This window comes from Astyanax mexicanus, chromosome 5 (assembly GCF_023375975.1).
Source record: "Astyanax mexicanus isolate ESR-SI-001 chromosome 5, AstMex3_surface, whole genome shotgun sequence".
Taxonomy (NCBI): domain Eukaryota; kingdom Metazoa; phylum Chordata; class Actinopteri; order Characiformes; family Acestrorhamphidae; genus Astyanax; species Astyanax mexicanus.
In genome coordinates, this window is record NC_064412.1 from 38,568,096 (window position 1) to 38,585,563 (window position 17,468).

Below are 17,468 nucleotides of genomic sequence, written 5' to 3' on the forward strand. Positions count from 1 at the left end.
AATAAACAGTTTTCAGCAGAGAAATCTGTGTAGATTTACATCCAGCATTCATTTGACTTTAAAAATAATGCACTTTATAATCTGGTGCGCCTTGTGTATGAAAATAGACCAGAAAATAGACGTTTATTGATAGTGTGCCTTATATTTTGGTGCGCCTTACAGTGTGAAAAATACGGTATTTCCTTTCATAAATGGTACACTATCTTAATTACTTTTAAAATAAATACTTATGTATTGGGGCAATTTAGCCCAATATAAGCTGTGGTGAATTAAAAACACAGTTATAGAACACCAAAATAAAATAAAAAAATAGCTGTCATTGAACCCCTAGACAAAGACCTGCAAAGAATTTAGACGTGACAAAGGCCTTAAACTCTCCCTCTATATAGTGCACTACTACTGTTCCATATATAGTGTACTGCTTTGCAGTTTTGCCCCTGTGTCAATATTAGCAATACACAGAACAATGACTTATTTATTTTAAGTCATATTGCTTCTAACCATAGTTCTATCCATGCTGTATACAATGCAGGGAGTGAGGATAGATTCATCAGGGAGAGCCAACAAACAGCAGGTTTAAGTTCATTTTTACAGTCAACTCACATTAGTTAAATGAAATATAAAATTTCGTCTGAACAAAAGATCCAGTCTCAGTTTAGATGAACTGAACTATGCTTTTGTTCATTTGAGGCATTGAAACTGAACTTATAGATCAATTACATGACAGGAGACTATTATCACCCATTAAACATAAAAAGAAAAAAAGAAAAGCAGTGTTGTGCCGAAATGCGACTCCCCTTCACGAGTAGTCAAACAGCAGTATATGTACGAACGATTGTGCTGGTGATTCCTGTATCTACTGTAACTGTAGATTACCCTTATTTATGAACAGAAACTGAGAGAAACCTGCTGCACTCTAAGTGAGTCAGATTCTGGCAGATTCAGATTTCAGCTCATGTAGGTGATGTTAACAGGATGTAGCAAAGTTGTTAAGTGCGCTCTGTCACTTAACTGCAGTGTATTAACTGCAGCAAATCGGTATTTGCTCTGTGCTAAATCGGTTGCTATGTGTGAAAGGCTGCATGATGAGTGCTGATGCACTGCAGGTATAATATCTAGACCTGTGTGAGACTGGTGATAGGTTGAAAGGTGTCTTGACTGAAAGCAGGTCAAAGAAGTTTCACTAGGTTTTCCAAAAATCAATAGTCCAGCATGTCATGATATTAATTACATATAATCAGATTTGTGAACTGTTACACCCCAATAAAACAGTGTGTTTTTTATTGTGTCAAACAGGATTTGAATGTATAAAAAGTAATATTTAATTTTTATTTTATAAATATGTTTGTCTGCACTCAATTAAGGAACGTGACGCATTAAGACTGCTGAGCTTCCTACACAGCTGTCAATTTGTTAATTCATCCAGCATCAGGCTGGCAGTACAGTATTATTAGCCTACATTACAGAGCATCTACAGTCCCAGTCTAATCACGTTACAGAGCTCAGGTAATGCAGCATTACATGTCTTTCCCTGAGACATTTATTGGTACAGCAGCATGAGCTTGACTGGGAGCAAAACTGAAACTGAAAATTAGTGATGCACCGAAATGAAATGAAATGAAATGAAATGAAAAAGTTTGGCTGAAAGCTCAAGTGGTTTAGTAAATTAAATCTGTATGTATTTTTTGTTGTGCTTTAAAATATATATATATTTTTTATGAATATTTGTTAGCATCCCAGCAAACACACCAACAAAGCACAATACAGTGAATGCCTAGAACTGCAAAATTATTGTTACCATCACTTCAAATTTTTATAATTTTTTTAAAATAAAAACTCATTATAAAAAAGTCGCTACTACAAAACCCTGCTCAGAGTGTTTAAGCCTTGGTTGCTAACAGTCAGGTTATAAGCACGATGCTGGCAGATGCAGCAGCATGCTGGAGCAGTTTACTTGAACTGTTAACTGTTTCTCCCAGCTGGATTAATGTTACGTTTATGACAGACTGAGGTGTCTGTGCTCACAGGCTCAATCTTTACATGGTCTTGATGGTATAGAGAGCCCTGCTATCTGTTTTTGCCTTTTTGACTCCATTTTCTTAGGAGTCTTTGTGGACTCCAGTAAAGTGGCACTTTATACCAGAGGAAACTCTGCAATATGACCTTAAATAAATGAGACATTGTATGTTATAATTTGTTCAAAAGAAAGTCTTTTCACTTATTTAAAAAAATCTTTTTTGCCATAGTTGCCAAATATCTGGTGCATCCCTCAGTGCAATCTGTAAAAAAAGGGGTAACCACCCTGTTATTCCAAAGTTAGTTTGAACACCATGTTTTTCAACTCTGTCCTGCAATCCCTGTCACTGACTTAACTAATCATTTCAATATGTCTCTAAACTACAAGTTAATATGTATTACTATTATCGTTAATAATATTGTTGTTATTTTGCATGCACTATATGGACAAATGTGTAAGGATACATGCTTTTGAAATCAAGGGTATTAAAAATAGTTGACTTTCTACTTACTAATTGGAACTTTGTTGTTATGATCTGATTGCATTCAGCATTACCAGAATGTTGAAAAGTCACCCCTCCACCTTATCCCAAAAGTAATGGGTGGAGCTGGCATTAGGCATGATTTCAATAGGTTCATGGCAGTCTGCTCCAGAGAGTGCTAATCTATTATCAATAATTCCCTACAGGGACTAGACAAGCTGCGTGTGTGCATTTGCACACGTGTGTCAACAACTAGTACAACTAGAAGCAGCTCAATGCATTCGTTAAAAAGTGTGCCCTTAAACATTTGAAAATATAGTGTAAATCTGAATTGGTGAACATTTGTAAAGATTTAGGGGTTGTAGTTTAGTCTGTTGCTAATGGATTTTCTTGCAAATCTGAAAACAGCAAAAAGAAAAAGAAAAGAAAAAAAACTGTGCTGATGTTTAAATGAATCATTCCTTTCACGCTAATATTTGTCAACAACCACATGGAACTGAGTCAGATGTGTTTGTACAGTGTACATAGAGTGACATAAAGGGCTGTTTAATGTTTGTGCAACCCAACCCATCTACTGGGCGTGTTCTCCACCTCACTCACCATCATTGAGTTGTCACTTCCCTTAGGCTACCTTCTGTTAGGTGTATGTTTATAAAGCCCCCCAGCACTAAACTGTGGAGCAGTGGAGCTGTGTTCTCTGGAATGATGGAGCTCTATCGAATACTTTGATCATACCACGTCCTGACCTCACCAACACTCTCACAGAAATGCTCTAAAATCTAGTAGAAAGCCTTCACAGGAGGGTCAAGACCGTCTCAAACCAAAGCAAAAACAGGATAAATAGGGTCCTTTGAAATACGTTAATAGGGCAAATTATATAAAAGAAAATGTTTCCATTTTTTATAATTTTTTCTTTAAAATTCTTTTTTTAGCAGTTTTAAAAAGAAAATAGCAATTCCAGGAGGCTTCGAGTGGTCCAGAGGACTAAGGCGTTGCCACTATGATCAGGAACCATGAGAGAGCACAATTGGCCTTACTCTCTCTGGTTTGGGGCATCACTAGTGATAGGGGGGGACTTGTTACCTATTATTACCTATTAAATAAAAAAAATATTCTAGATGTTTTTAGAATTGTGTAAAATGTATATCAATGTAAGTGCACATCAGTAGTCTGGTTTTATTTATTAATTGTCTTCACCAGCTAGCCAGTTACACACACAATGTTGCATGTGCATGTACGTACTAGAAAAACAGAAGCATTTTAGAATTGTACTACAAGATAGTACTAAAGACACTAAAAGAACCCATCCAGTTTTTATAGATCTAATTCTGTGTTTTTCTATGCATAATCCTTGTTTATGTCTAAATTATGCTTTTATTCCTCAATTCTGATATTCTGTCTGTAATCTACACGTCTCTGAAATCATAAACTCTTTTTAATACTATAGAATTCAGAGATGTGTCATATATTAATTTTAGACAATGAACGAGCAGGGTTCAAACAATTCAGTCTATTTTGTGTACGGATAGACCTTCCCGGGACCAATCACACTTTTAACATATTCAAGCTTCTGACATTGCAGAGGCCTGCTGCTGTTTCTGTATTTTTTGAGTGCAACTGTTAGCATTTCAGATACCCCCACCACCCTCTGACCTATGCCCAAACCCATTTCACCTCTTGGCCCTACCACTTACCCATACACCCCTAAGAATTGGGACAACCCTTCAAGCACCCGATAAACTGCCGGGCTGATGTGACAGCAGTGGAGGGCTACAGTTCAGTAACCTAGCTGCTGGTTAACTAGTTAGACATGTCTTAATTCCTCTGTGACAGAGAGCTGATTCTCATACTCCTCAGTTTGAAGTGTGCTTCTGAAAAATCTCCGCATGAAGGGCTAACAAGCCCTATCCCCTCCCCCTACCCCTCTAACCTAACAAGAATCAGGACACCCCTACCCCTCCAACCTAACAAGAATAAGGACACCCCTACCCATCCAACCTAACAAAAATCGGGACACCTCTACGTATTAGGGCCAAGCGGTTCTCATTTGTGCCCCAACCCCTTGGAAAAGAGTAACAAGAGGAAACGTTTGAAATCCTCCCTGTAAGAAATAAGCAGCTTCTAACGGCGCTCTGTGAGACGAACCAGACTGCCAAGTCTGTTTTGTTGAAATTTAAGGCAACCTATCACTTTAAGAATAGGAGAAATAGGTATTTAAAATTCTTGTTCAAGTTGTTGCAGCAGCTTTGGATGACAGAATGTAGCTGCTGCACCAATTATGGTGGAGCAGGAAATATAGATGCCTAGCTACTGAGACATTCTACTCCCATTTTTTTTGCTTGTTATGAAGACAATGGCCATAATACATTGAAATTACAATAAACATTAAGATAATGCAATGTTTTTTTGGTATTTCCAAATAAAAAGTATTTTTGTTGCTTAAGCAGCAACCTTGCCAGTGATAACTCATAACGATGAGTAGACTGTGCCTTTAAAATATCCTAAGACCTTTGTTTGCCGTAACACTTCACTATACCCCTACATCCCTCTCTAACCCTAGAGATGAATGAGGAAAACAAAAGGGTAGAGCTAAGTGCTAGTGGCAAGGGGTGAAACGGGATTGGCCTTAATAAGCAATCCTGTGCCTCTCAACAACTATCAGGGAGAAGTCCACTTCAGAACATTTATATCTATGTGTTCCACAAAGATATTAAATTAATGTTTAATCTTCCTAATGTACTCCCCGAAGTCTATTGGTATTGGGATATACAATGATTGTTTATTGTTATCAGTATCTGGATTGAAAACCAAGATGAAACTACAACAAGAGTGCAGCACTATCCGGTTGTTCTTAGGGTCCTGGTGAGCTGTCACAGTGACGTTTACCAGCCACTGATTTAAAAACTCAACATTTATTCCAACATGCCTCCATTAAATGAAAATTCACCTGTTTAATTCTGAGGCAAAATAACAGGGTGTTAAATAGGCATGTAATGTATACATCAATAGGAACAAAAAAAATCATAAATCAATAAATCATATTGATTACATACAGGGTTCTTTCTCAATGTTCTTCAGCCTCTCTGTTGCGTTTAAAGACAGTGCTGTCCATGGTACTGAAATAACTGCAAGTGTTTATTTATTATGCTCTTTTATTTCTTGTAGACAAATTTAGGTAAGTGGTCACCAACACTGTTTCAGGAAATCTAATTTCCTGATAAATCTAGTTCCAATCTTGATCTGCCATACCTGTTCTAGCTAATTAACTTATTCAGAAGTCATTTAATTGGCTGGGTCAGATGTGTTAGGGAATCTCAGCAGACAGGTTTGTTTTTCTGTCAAAAAACCTGTTATGAACTATTTTACATGGTAGTGAGTTGATTATTTTTCACTGTTCCTTAATTGGAATATGAGAAGGTTATTTTTGCACCGTGTTCAATACAAATGTCACTTGAAAGTAGTGCTGGACGATATGGCCAAAATTTATATCACGATATATTCCTTAAATTTCGGTCGATACGATAAAATTTCGATATTGATATAAATACTTTGAAGGCCTCAGAAAACTGCTAAGAAGCCCTGCAATCCCTGCAGCACTGCAAATTTAAATTATTATATAACTGTGTATTTGCACTTTTTGTATTGCTGGCATCAGATACCCTCATTATATGCACATCTATCTATCTATCTATCTATCTATCTATCTATCTATCTATCTATCTATCTATCTATCTATCTATCTATCTATCTATCTAATGGAAATCTGTACCTACTACTGTCTGAAAATTTAATTTAAGACTTTGAAACCTCCTTTCACAAAAACTTTAATACTTTAGAAATAAAAGTAGTCAAAATAAATGAATGCTCAATATTATTTGCATATAGCAAAATAATAACATGACATCCCTGTCAAACATAAGCCTATATAACTATTACCAATAAAAAATAACTTTAAATTACAACAGAGGCCGAGCTTCTTATTCTTTGTGAACAAATTTAACAGATTAAAACGTGTTTCAACTAGGATATAGAATACAAGAAGCCTTTATATACATAAAAGCAACAAGATTTTCCCGTCAAATAAACAAACCTACAGGCTCTATCAACTATGAATAACTTAGTTACAACATAAGCTATAAAAGTGCTTCAGTCAGTATAAGAAAAATATTGTATGTAGTGGAGTTGCTTGAAGTGGTGGAACAGATTAGATGTATTAACATTACCGCTGCTGGTCGGCTGCACTCTCCGGCCAAATTTGCAGCAAAGCGGCAAGGGAGCGGACCCGCTGCCGGCCTCGAGGACCCGCGGCCGAGCGAGCGGACCCACGGCCGAGCGAGCGGGCCCACGGCCGAGCGAGCGGGCCCGCGGCCGGCCTCGAGGACCCGCGGCCGAGCGAGCGGACCCGCGGCCGACCGAATCGAGTCTACCTTAGCCTTGGATCCGCTCGTCCCGGCTCTGTTTGGCTCCAGCGCGAGACATATGTGCTGAGTAGCGAAGCGGACCCGAGCCTAGCCATTTTAACCTAGCCTTGCCTAGCCTAGCCTATTTGGCTACGTGCCTGTGTGGTTACGTCATCACGCACTGACGTAGCCCAGCTACGGGGGGCTGAATGTGTTGAGCTCTGGGGCGAGCTGACGCCAGTAAAAAACGCCTGTCCGTGATTCTAATACATATCGATATACCACAAAACTGATATCACCGTTATTGAAACATTTCTTATCGCGATAAATACCGATATCGAATTATTGTCCAGGCCTACTTGAAAGGTTGAATGGAGCTGCGTCCTATTTAAAAAAAAAAAATACTTTTGTTTTTACATTGATTTTATACAAGTTTAATTGTGCCTGCACAGTTCTGATCCCCTTATAGGTTGCATATTTGAAAGCTCTAAATGATGATTTGTATTTATATTTTGGCACATCTACAAATAAATCTGTTTTTACACCTGAAAGTTTTTTTTTAAGTTGTTATAGGATCTACAATGAAAATGAGAACCATATACTTATAAATTGGAAGAATACAGATATTTTATATTTTGAATAAAATAATTGACTAATTACCACAAATTTAAGGGGATGAACACACAAATAACAAACAACAGACCTAAAATACCTAACAGCATTACTGTATTTCACTGAAACTGCAGTGTGAAACCACACCTAACCAGACCAATTGTATACAATATATAAAAAAAAACATACAAACTTTCAGGTGTAAAAACAGCCAAACCCGGAGTGAGCAATTTCTTGCTTAACACACTTCAACACAATTCAACTCACCAGGCGAGTTGCCAGGTTTAGTAGATCTGTTCAGGAAAGTAAGGAAACTCCAGTACCTGTTTCCCACCCCTGATCTAAACACAAATGAGGACCATCAGACAGACCTAGTTCTAAAAATACACACCAAGATGATCACATAATCCTCAAAAAGATCCAAACACACATCTAGACAATGCCCTCACCATCCAGATCTAAAATAACAAACCAATCAGTCGTATAGTCCTTATAATCATCTAACTCCACATCTAGACGACCATGCAGTCCTCATAAAGATCTAAACACACATCTAAACAATGCCCTCATAATCAAGATCTAAAAATACAAACCAAAACAATCATATAGTGCTCATTAAAATCTAATTCCACATCTAGACGATCATACATTCCTCATGAAGATCTGAACACACATCTACATGATTTTTACAGCCCAGCTGGCCACCAACATCAATAGACGTTAATTTCACATAAACTGTTGGCCATGATATCAGATAACAAACATTTTATGTCTGAATAACGTCTGTTACGTACCTTGATGTGTGTTTTGTTCTTTATGAGGACTTCATTATAAAGATCTAAACACACTTTAGGACAACCATACAGTCCTCATAAAGATCTGAACACACATCTAGACAATCATAGAGCCCAGCTGGCCACCAACGTCAATAGACATTAATTTCAGGTTAAATGTTGTTCATGACGTCAGATGACAAACAATTTACGTCAGGATGACATCTAATACTGTTATATGCTTTGATGTGTGTTTAGATCTTTATGAGGACTTTCTTATAAAGATCTAAACACACTTTAGAACAATCATATAGTCCTCATAAACATTTAACTCCACATCTAGACGATCATACAGTCCTCATAAAAATCTAAATACACATCTAGATGATCATAGAGCCCAGCTGGCCATCAAGGTCAATAGACGTTAATTTCAGGTTGAATGTTGGTCATGACGTCAGATGAGTTTACATCAGGATAACGTCTAATACCGTTACGTGCCTTGATGTGTGTTTACATCTTTAAGGGGACTGCCTCGTAAAGATCTAAACACACTTAAGGACGATCATATATTCCTCATAAACATCTAACTACAAATCTAGACGATCATACAGTCCTCATAACGATCTAAACACACCCCTAAACGATCATGCAGTCCTCATAAAGATCTACATCAAGACGACCATACAGTCCCCCATAAAGATATGAAAAGGTCCATGTAGTCAATTTAATCTCGAAATAAACCCGTATGAACGTCATTCTGGAGAAAGGCCGTTTGGAGACCCTGTATGTATCACCAGCCCCCTCGTCCACAGACGCCATTAACTCAGTGTGATCATCTGTCTCAGGGTTAGGACGCGGACGCCTGAGGAACCGCTTCGTTTTTTTTTTTGGTGGACAAGGTCACTGGAGAGCGCACGTCACGACACACGCCGCGTGTACGAGCTCGTGGATGTTTGGAAACGATGGAAATGTGACTGTGCGTAATGTTTAGGAATATGTGTGTGTGTGTGGGGGGGGGGGGGGGGTTGAGGTTGTAGGGGTGAGTTTGGGAGGGTGCAGGTGAGAAGATGCCTACCTTCTGTAGCTACATCAGCGGCTTCATCAGCAGGAGCTGGCGCCATGTTGACGTCTAGGTCCGTTCACAGCCTCGAGCGCACCGAAATCTCGATACGAAAAGCGCACGGCGCGCGGACGGCTCCCTTCACGCGCGAACACGCACTGACTGATCCGTTAGCCCAACAGCCTCCCTCTCTAGAACCTGGCCAGACGCTGCCTGCCACGGTGCGCGCGGGGCGCGATGGAAGCGCGCGCTTTATAGGAGCGTTCACATTAATAAGAGAACGAATATACCAATAATTAGCTAAAGAAATAAACACAACAGCAACCTGAAGGGTTAACTGGTGTCTAAGCGACGACGAGCACGGCTCTGGGCGTGCCTTTTCTCCCTTCTACCAACACACACACATATATATGCGTATGCACAACACACACACAGGCACGGGCGCGCGCACGCAGGTTCGAGCTATACACGAATCCCCTTCAAAACGACGGTGCTGTCGCAGAATAAATACAACGTTCACAAAGTTAGCAAGCTATGTCATATTCAGTGTATAAGGTAATGTTTTTTTCCCAGGCTGCTGGGAAGGAGGAGGGTGTGGAGGGGGTGAGTAGGAGGAGGGGTGGGGAAGAGAGGGATGGAGGGAGGGAGGGATGAAGGTGGTGGGTTGGAGGAGGAGGAGGAGGGGGGGGTCTTCTCCGACGCATATTATCAATACGACGCCATGACAGAGGCCGCACACTTCCCAAAACCACCGACCAGAAGGACAAAAAACGCAGAACACTCGTTAGAAAGGCAAAAAGCTACATAGAAATAAAGCGTGAAGCACCCCGTTACACCTCATATCAACTGAGCCCAAACTCAATCACCGTCGCTACTGGCAACGGGATGGATGGATGGTTGAATGGATGGATGGATGGGTGGAAGGATGGAAAGGGAAGGAGAGAGGGAGGGAGGAGGGAAGGTGGGGTTAAACATGTCTGTTTTTATACCCTATCTATCTAGCTAACGCTAGAACACGTCAAATGGCTATTAGTATATACATTTTTACACACCTGTCAAAATCATTAGTGTCAAATGAGGCGGTGGCCGTTTTTAAACCCCTTTAACTAGCTAGCAGGGTTAGCTAAGCTAACTAACCTAGCTAGCTAATTCAGTCAAAAATGAGCTAACGTTCGATACCTAAACATGTCACTTACTAATCACTTACGGCAGCGACTAGATATTAACCAAATAGGAAATATACACACAACACTATTATAATAAAATAAAATAAATACAAAAATACAAAAAGGCACGTCAACATCCACCCTGTCACACCTCATATCAGCCAGATTTAATCATTCATGAATGAATGACTGCATTTAAAGAGGAGGATGGAAAGAGGAGGGAAGGTGGGGTTCAATATGTTATTAAAAATGTTATTATTCACCAATTATCTAAGGCTAGGTAACCTAACTAGCTAACAGGTTATTAAACATTAAAAAGGCACAACGTGTTCCAACGTGTGCTGTAAACTCTAACGTTAGCTAGGATAGCTAACCTAGCTGGCTAATAAGCTCTATAGACTACAACACAGCCCCCCTTCAACCCCCATCTGCCACCACCACATCAGGCTCATTATCCTCTGTTTGGTTGGCCCCTGTAGCTAGCAAACAAAACACACATCCAAAAATGAAGAGACAGGCGCTAAAAAACATGTGGGGAATGTATTTGTCTGTCATTGTTTTATGTATTTTTTTCACACCTGTCAAATCAGTTTAACTGGCTACTCGTTTTAAATCTCTTCAGTTAGCCAATTAATTAGCCAATAATTAGCTAGTTAAGTTAGCACTACTAACTAGCTACCTAGCTAAACATATGTGACTTGCTAGCTAAAAATAACTCTAAGCTACCTGTCGTGCCCATTTTCCACCGTTCTTCTCCATCCTTCCAGACCTTTCTGAACGTACCGCTGAAGGAGCCTCTCTCACTTACCATGGCCGAGCCTTGCTGACGGTCAGTCCCGGTTAGCTCGTCTCTCCTTGCTCCGCGTTCGTTTTTCCATACAGATAAAAAAAACACACACAATGGATTACATATGACGTTCCAACTGTTATTCCTGCTCCTCCGCGAACTTTCAGTTCAACCCTCAGCCGTCGTAGCTCACCAGCTCACCGCTCTCGCGCTGATGCGGGTGCTTCTTCCGGTTGTTTGGTGGCTGTGGTCGGTGGGAGGGACGCGCGCGCGTCTCCTCTGCGCGCCACCCGTTACATTAATATCCGAGAGCACGTGCAGCGCACGCTGCCTATTGCATAAACACGAAAATAGACATAACTGACATAAAATAGAGTATGTAACAGACAGAAAGGTATCTTATGTAGTCCAGCTTGGACACATGACCGACCTTCAATGTTAAAATGCGGTTCAAATGATGTCAGCTGTAGTTTTAATGTTGAAAATGGTAAAACAACGTTTACTGGTAACAGCAATGAACAAACATTGAATAAACGTTCGTGTTTGGGTGCATTAAATCTTTTAAAGCTGATGCTGAAAAAAAAAACTATTATTTAACATTTGGTATTGTGGTATAAAAACATAACATTGAATCAATGACAAACTGAAGTATTAGTCAGAATTTGGACCTTCTCACTACATGTTTTTCAATTATTTCTGTCTGTATTTATTTATTTATTTATTTATTCATTTAATTATTATTTATTTACATACTTTAAGGGACACATTAAAACAATTAAGGGACACCTAAAGTGTTTGGCCCCCACAATAGGATGAACTGGAGCTTAATAGCGTGAAGAAAAAGCAGCCAACTATTGTTCAGCACCTAAAGAAACTCCCTCACGACGCTGAGAAAACTAGGAGACTCTACCTCATGAAGACGCTGAGACGCAGAGCTGTCCTCAAAGCTACATGTGGCTACTTAGAAGAATCTAAAGTATAAAACAAAAAATGTTCCTGTATACCTTTAATATTCTTAATATTAAATTGTAAAAAAAATGTAAAAAATCACAAATAAAAAGAAAGAAAACACATTGAATGAGAAGATGTGTCTACAAACCTTTGACTTATACTGTAAATATAATTATTTTTATGAGTTAATTAGCATCCTATTTACTTTGATCATAAGACCAAATATTTTCATTACAAGATAAACATGGAATAACAACAAAACAGAAAGTTTGTAAACAACATTTAACACTTATCTCTACGTAGATCGTGAGGAAACCCTGCAGGAACATTACTGGAATGTTAGTTTGTGGACACGAAAAATAACATCTGAAGGCAAAGGTTATGTGTTGGTTATTCTAAAACCATAAGAGAACATTAGTTAGGTTTTATAGTTCCCGTAACATTCTGCACTGAGCTTTTTTAAATCGAAAATACAATATTGAAATGACGTTTTGGCAATATAGTTCCCTAAAAAAAAATGTTTGTGTTGGTTGGGGTGTTACCAAAATTTGTACTGTATCCCTGTAAACAGGGCGTGAGGAGGTGCAGTGGGTATACAGTGAGGATGCTCATTAGCTCATTGGCTGGTTCTGGTAGGTGAGGCTGTTTTACAGCGCGCGCTGTTGTACTTTCATCCGATTCATTAAGAAATAAGGAGCTGTGGGGCTTGAGGGGTTCAGATTCACCAGTAATGCTCGTTATCCGCGCTGATGAGCTTCATGCTGTCAGATACCCATAAACAGCACCTGAGGCATGGGAGAGGCGCGCGCGAGGTCACACGGGTGGAGCGCGGGCGCCCTCTATCGACCAAAGTAAAAAATAAAAATAAAAAAGAGCTAAAGCTAAAGGTCTCTCATGCGGGGTGGAAGGAGGGTGTTTAGAGGGACAGGGGGTGGAACAGAGAGAGAGGAGGGGGGGTGTGATAGAGATGGAGGAAGAGGGAAGGGAAGACAACAGGGTGAGAGAGAAAGAGAGGGAGGGAGTGATAGAGATGCAGGAAGAGGCGAGGGAGTACAACAGGGTGAAAGAGAGAGAGGGAGAGGTAGGAGAAAGGAGGGAGTGGTAGAGTGAAGGAAGAGAAGAGGGAGGACAACAGGGTGAGAAAGAAAGAAAGTGGTAGAGATGGAGGAAGAGGGGAGAGAGGATGACAGGGCGAGAGAGGTAGGTGGGAAGAGGAAGGGAGTGGTCGAGCTGGAGGAAGAGGGGAGGGAGGACAAGAGAAAGAGCAGTACAGAGAGGGGAAAAATAGAGGGAGAGAGGGAGTGCCAGAGAAAGAGGTAGGTGGAAAGAGGAAATGACAGGGTGAGAGAGAAAGAGAGAGGTAGGTGGGAAGAGGGAGGGAGTGGTAGAGTTCGGGAAAGAGGGGCGGGAGGACAACATGGGTGAGAGAGAAAGAAAGAGAGGTAGGTGGGAAAAGGGAGAGAGTGGTAGAAATTGAGGAAGCGGGAATGGAGGAGAACAGGGTGAGAGAGAGAGATGGAGGTGGGAAGAGGGAGGGAGTGGTAGAGATGGAGGAAGAGGGAAAGGGGGACAACAGAGTGAGAGAGAAAGAGAGGGAGAGCAAGGTGGGAAGAGGGAGGGAGTGGTAGAGATGGAGGAAGAGAGGAGGGAGGAAGACAGGGTGAGAGAGAAAGAGAGATGCAAGTTGGGAAGAGGGAGGGAGTGGTAGAGATGGAGGAAGAAGGAAGGGAGGACAACAGGGTGAGAAAGAGAGAGAGGGAGGTGGGAAGAGGGAGGGAGTGGTAGAGATGGAGGAAGAGGGGAGGGAGGACGACAGGGTGAGTGAGAAATAGAGAGGGAGTTGGGAGGGAATGATAGAGATGGAGGAAAAGGGGACACCAGGGTAAGAGAGAAAAAGAGAGAGGTTGAAAGAGAAGCAGGTGGATGTGTGTAAGAAAGATAGAGGTAGGGAGAGGAAGAAAGCGCAATACAGAGAAGGAGAAAAAGAGGAAATGGCAGAGACATAGAGGGGGAGTCACGACAACGGGGTGAGAGAAAGAAAGGAAGGCTTCGATGGACATAGAGAAAGCAACGGAGAGGTAGATATATGAAGGAAGAGGAAACAGTTAAGACATAAAGGGAAGAAAGATGGAGGACAACAGAGTAAGAGAATTGGAAAGAGGGAAGGGGTGGAAAGGGAGGGAGAACAACAGATTATGAGATAAAAAGAAAGAGAAAGTTTGGGAGAAGGAGAGACAGGGATAAAAAGGAGAACAGTAAGAACACTAAGAAAAGGAGGGAGGACAACAAGGTGAGAAAAAGAGAGAGAGATAGGGACAGAGTGAGGGAGGTAGTGGCAAAAGGGTGAGAGGAGGACGATATTGGGAGAGAGGGAGGGAGAAGTAGAAAAAGAGGAAGGAGCAACACAGAGACTGAAGAGAAGGTAAAGAGAGAGCAAGAGGGAGGACGAGAGGAGGAAGAGAGGAAGACAAGAGAAATTGGGACAGGAGGAGGGGGAGGTAGAGAGATGAAGAGAAAGAAAACGAGAGCATAACCACCGGTCTTCCTCCTGATTGGTCAAAATCCCAGCCAATGAAATGGTAGAATATTATTTAACCTTTTTTTAGGAGTATGAAATTAGATCTTCTGGATAGATATTACCACTAATCAAAAACAGACAGAGAGAGATAGAGAGAAAGAGAGAACTCTAGCTGAGGCCCGTTTCTGCCCCTCGCGCTGCCGCCCAGTCCGTCTGGGTGGGAGATCCTCGCGGGCTGAAGGGTTTAATGAGCGCAGCTCGCGCTCTGTCACAACCGGGCCTATGCGTCACGCATCACCGCCAGCCTCGCGGCCTCCACGCGCTCACCCGGAAGAATCGCTGTAATGTTAGTAAATCTGTGGGACTTTCCCACGTTTTTTTTCTTCAAACAGCGAGAATATGGAATTCCCAGCTTTTCATCACCATCACTGTAACCAGGCAGCACTAAAGAGCTGCGATACGTCTCCTAACACATCAGACCTTACAAAACTTTTAAGAGTTCAGAAATCAAAATTTGATGGAATAACCGTGGTTTTTACAGTTTTCATGCATCTTGGCATGTTCTCCTCCACCAGTCTTATACACTGCTTTTGGATAACTTTGAGCCACTCCTGCTGCAAAAATTAAAAAGTTTAAAAGTTATTTAGCTTGGTTTGATGATGATTGTGATCATCCATCTTCCTCTTGATATATATTGATATATTCCAGAGGTTTTCAATTAGAAAAAATCAAAGAAAAACTTAATCATTAAGCGGCCTCTTATTTTTGTTCCAGAGCTGTATATCACAATAAAGAACATTTTCTAGAAATGTATATACATTTATTTTAGCAAACAAAATAAATACACATTTATTCTATTTCTACATCTTAGATTACAATCAACAAGTAAAAATCTTTTCTATCTATCTTATATTTTATTATATTTCTCATTTAATGAAGAAATATTTTAACTGAAATAAAATTGTCAACAGCATATTTTATATCAGTGTTTCTCAATCCAGGTCCTGTGCCTCTCCCACCCTGCACATTGTGTGAAGGGGGGGGGGGCGGATGCAGGATAAGGACTGAGAAACACTCTATTATATGAAGAAAGTTAATGCAGGGACTCTTTACGGCGGCCGAGAAAGCCCAGCGCAGTGCAAATTGAAAAGCGCTGCAAAAGCACAAAACACATCCATCAAAATTACAACACAGGCGCTGCAAAAAGAAAAACGCGCTGCAAATAGAAAAACGCGCTGCAAATAGAACCACAACACGACGGAAGTGAGTCACAACACAACAGAATTTTCCCGGGGGACCTTAAAAGATGCTGTACCTACGGTGGCTGAGAAAGCCCAACGCAGTGCAAATTGAAAAGCGCTGCAAAAGCACAAAACACATCCATCAAAATTACAACACAGGCGCAGCAAATAGAAAAACGCGCTGCAAAAAGAAAAACGCGCTGCAAATAGAAAAACGCGCTGCAAATAGAACCACAACACAACGGAAGTGAGTCACAACACAACGGAATTTTCCCGGGGGACCTTAAAAGATACTGTACCAGCTAAGCTGCGTCTTCAGTAACGTCTCGGACTTCACTATGTGTACAAAGGACAATAAGTGGCAAACAAGGCGTTTTGTGAAGCAGAACTTTTAATAATATGCACACAACCGTGGTAATCACAGGTAATAAACATTACTTACTTTTCAGAAGCTTGTTTGCCGCTTATTGTCCTTTGTATACAGCTGGTACAGCATCTTTTAAGGTCCCCCGGGAAAATTCCGTTGTGACTCACTTCCGTTGTGTTGTGGTTCTATTTGCAGCGCGTTTTTCTATTTGCAGCGCGTTTTTCTTATTGCAGCGCGTTTTTCTATTTGCAGCGCGTTTTTCTATTTGCAGCGCGTTTTTCTATTTGCAGCGCGTTTTTCTTTTTGCAGCGCGTTTTTCTATTTGCTGCGCCTGTGTTGTAATTTTGATGGATGTGTTTTGTGCTTTTGCAGCGCTTTTCAATTTGCACTGCGTTGGGCTTTCTCGGCCACCGTATGTACCAGCTGTATACAAAGGACAATAAGTGGCAAACAAGCTTCTGAAAAGTAAGTTATGTTTATTACCTGTGATTACCACGGTTGTGTGCATATTATTAAAAGTTCTGCTTCACAAAACGCCTTGTTTGCCACTTATTGTCCTTTGTACACATAGTGAAGTCCGAGACGTTACTGAAGACGCAGCTTAGCTGGTACAGTATTTTTTAAGGTCCCCAGGGAAAATTCCGTTGTGTTGTGACTCACCTCCGTTGTGTTGTGGTTCTATTTGCAGCGCGTTTTTCTAGTTGCAGCGCGTTTTTCTATTTGCTGCGCCTGTGTTGTAATTTTGATGGATGTGTTTTGTGCTTTTGCAGCGCTTTTCAATTTGCACTGCGTTGGGCTTTCTCGGCCACCGTAACTCTTAGATTGAAATACGTGATAAGAAGTGTCCTATTTTCACTATCAAAGCACTTAAAGTAGCCACACTGTTACTCACTATTTAGCAATGTCTGTATGCTGCTTGTTAGGAGTTTAAACCTAAAATGGTATTTGCACTCACCCTGCACTTTACAGTTCAATGCAGTAAATAATATGTGTCTATGTGGTAATTCCACAAACACAGGTGTATGGTGAAGCCACAGACCAGTGTGGAGCTGATCGATCTCCTGTTTAGAGCAATTTTCACTTTTCACCTCACGT

The 17,468-nt window shown here is 40.7% G+C and overlaps 1 protein-coding gene across 5 annotated transcripts in view; it reads right to left on the bottom strand.

Annotated features, from left to right (window-relative positions):
* Window positions 1-11,553, bottom strand: part of scn1lab (sodium channel, voltage-gated, type I like, alpha b) — an 85,424-nt gene extending 73,871 nt beyond the window's left edge. For 4 of the 5 annotated variants that reach the window (XM_049479144.1, XM_049479142.1, XM_015605714.3 and 1 more), the window contains exon 1: window positions 11,318-11,553. The gene's annotated coding sequence lies outside the window, so the exon portion shown is untranslated. Of the gene's footprint in view, window positions 1-9,358; window positions 9,877-11,317 lie in introns of those variants that run through there. The other variant, XM_049479143.1, reaches the window with a different exon arrangement.
* Between the last annotated feature and the right edge of the window lie 5,915 nt (window positions 11,554-17,468).